We start from the raw sequence: 2,559 nt of genomic DNA on the forward strand, positions 1-2,559 counted from the left end.
CCCTGTGCTGTCACACTGTGACCACCAATCCAGGGTGTTGAAGTGCTTCCCAATGGCTCCACAGCACTTTGGGCCATGCTCTGGGGTGATTACCACGTTGTCACTGGGTGGATGGATCTCAGCACACCCCTGTGAATCCCTCTCTGATTACAGGCACAGCTGCTCCAGGTACAATTCCTCCTYCATGGAGCAGCCACACCAATCCGAGGTGCTAGTGCTCATTTACACCCAGCAGCTTCCAATTACAGGGGTGTTCCTGGGGTTTATCCCAGCTCCAGCACTGCTGTGGTGGCAAGCAGCAAAGATTATTCTAAATATGATCAGTGCAATGAAGAACAGAGAGCAGCGCTGAAATATCCCCTTCTGCATCCACTGCTGGTTTTCCATCTGCCCCATCCACCTGGGAGCATGGCAATGATGAAATGCAGCCAAACTGATGATCTCTTTACAATTTGTTGTAACTGCCTTCCCACAGCACTGCTGAGCAATTCTTTTCATTTTGTACCCCAAAAGCCAAACTGGAACTATKCATGCCACCTACCAAGTGTTTAAAACAGCAGAATCAGGTACATCCTTGATCTCTGGTGGGTTACAGCTTCCTGTTGGGACCACATACGAACCACTGCTCACACAAATGATGAATTTGGCAGCAAGTTSTTCTGCCCAGATAGAAACCCAGTTRTTCCCCCTGACTCCCTGAGCTTCTCCAGTTTTATAGGAGCTCCTATGTCACACCAACATTTGCAAAACCAGATGGAATCCTTCACATTCATAGCTCTCTTTTTCTATTTATGGCATATGACTAACTGGTTTTGTACTCCAGTATTAGATTTTTTTTTTTTTTCATTAACTTGTTTTCAGGATGAAAGGTTTTTTCCACAATGGCTGCAAAAACATGAGAGTTCTCTCTAACAGCTCWGAGTGAGGTGGGAAAAGGGGCAGAAAACCACCTGCTTGAACAACTTTATGTAAGTTCAATCAGAAAAGGGAAAACCAACGTTATTTGAAGGGTGGTCCAATGTCTGACTGGTTCATATGTAACACAAAACTTTTGCCTATATAAAAAACATTTTATATAATGATTTAAGTATTCTGTTAAAAAGGTACAAAAAAAGCACAGTAAAGTAAAAGGTTCTTTCGTTTACTCAGGTGCATTTGTTTAAACAAGAAACAGCCACAAGATTAACTCTTTCCCTGTTCCAAGCTGAAGAAGGTCCCCTCTTTTATGAAACAGGAGAAAAGCAAATTTTGGACAAACTGCACCATCCAATTGGCCAAAGGCACCCTGGAATCCAGTGCTGGCACCTTTTATCCCTCAGCCCACTTGTTCTCTGCTTTGCAGATGTTGTACAAACACTCCTTTGTGTAAATGCAAACACACACACAYMCAGACTTTCTCAAACAKTTGTTGGAAGAGCTAAATTGCAGCTGCAGTTAATTTTATAAGCTTAGAAACTCTACCAAATACTTTTTGTGAGCTCTGTCCCTCTACAGTTGTTACAGAGGTTGTGAATGTCTCACCTGAACATGCTGGTTTTTGAAAAACCAGGAAAAACCAGGAGAAAACCATTTTATTCTGCTTTGGTGTTACTACTTGAGCTACAGCCCCAGGCTCTGATTCTGACACCAGAGCCATTTTATACATATGAATAATCACTCCAAGTTTAATGAAGCTCCTCACATCTCCATTAGCAATTGTTTTGGCTGGAAAAAGGCCCTGCCCATCAGCCCTGGAGGAGCTGCAAACAGATGAGTGATAATTCTGGGAGGCTCACTTTGGGAAAGCCTGTGGTTTTCTGGTTATGGGACACAGAACTGCAAGACAAAAAAAAAAAAAAAAAAAAAAAAAAAAAAAAAAAAAACAAAAAAAAATCTGAAGGGGTGAAATCAGCGCTACAGCTCTCAGCAAGGCTGAGATTTAATCCCAACTTTCTGGCCTTGTTCTCACCAACAGAACAAGATTTCAGAAAGCAGTGTGTGAGATCAGACAGGATTTGGGGTCCATATTAACTTGTCCCAACGTGTCTGGAGTGTTCATCACACGCCAGCACTGAAAACCCCACCTCGGGTTTTGTGTATACACTGAAATCAAAGCAGCAATTCTGTTTGCAAGTGCAGTAGCTGTCAAATAAAAATATTTTAACTCATTTTGTTTTCCAACTGCTAGCAGTAATGTTATGGGCAAATTACCCGCCAAATTAAACTTCTATGAGCTGTTCATTTGGGGCTTACGAAGGAAGGTTTCCACAGAAGGAATGAGCATTATTAATACAGAACTGCTCTCTCCCATCTCCTCTGTCCTTGCACAGGTGTGAATGCCCATATGGCTGTTTCATTTACATAATGCCAGATCTATAGCTTGCACTTCACCCATAATGGAAAATTTATTTCTTGCATCTCATATAAAATTCCTCTGAGAATTAAGGATGCTTTTATACAGCAGGACTTACATCTTCTACATGGGAGCAGTAGAAAACACTTTCCTGCTAAGCTCCTGCGCCAATCCCAAACTGTGGCAATCTTTAATTGCTCCACATAAGTAAAACCTGTGATGACTGT

The sequence above is a fragment of the Malurus melanocephalus genome, unplaced genomic scaffold (assembly GCF_030028575.1).
Source record: "Malurus melanocephalus ecotype Western Australia unplaced genomic scaffold, MMel_1.1 scaffold_894, whole genome shotgun sequence".
NCBI classification, from domain to species: domain Eukaryota; kingdom Metazoa; phylum Chordata; class Aves; order Passeriformes; family Maluridae; genus Malurus; species Malurus melanocephalus.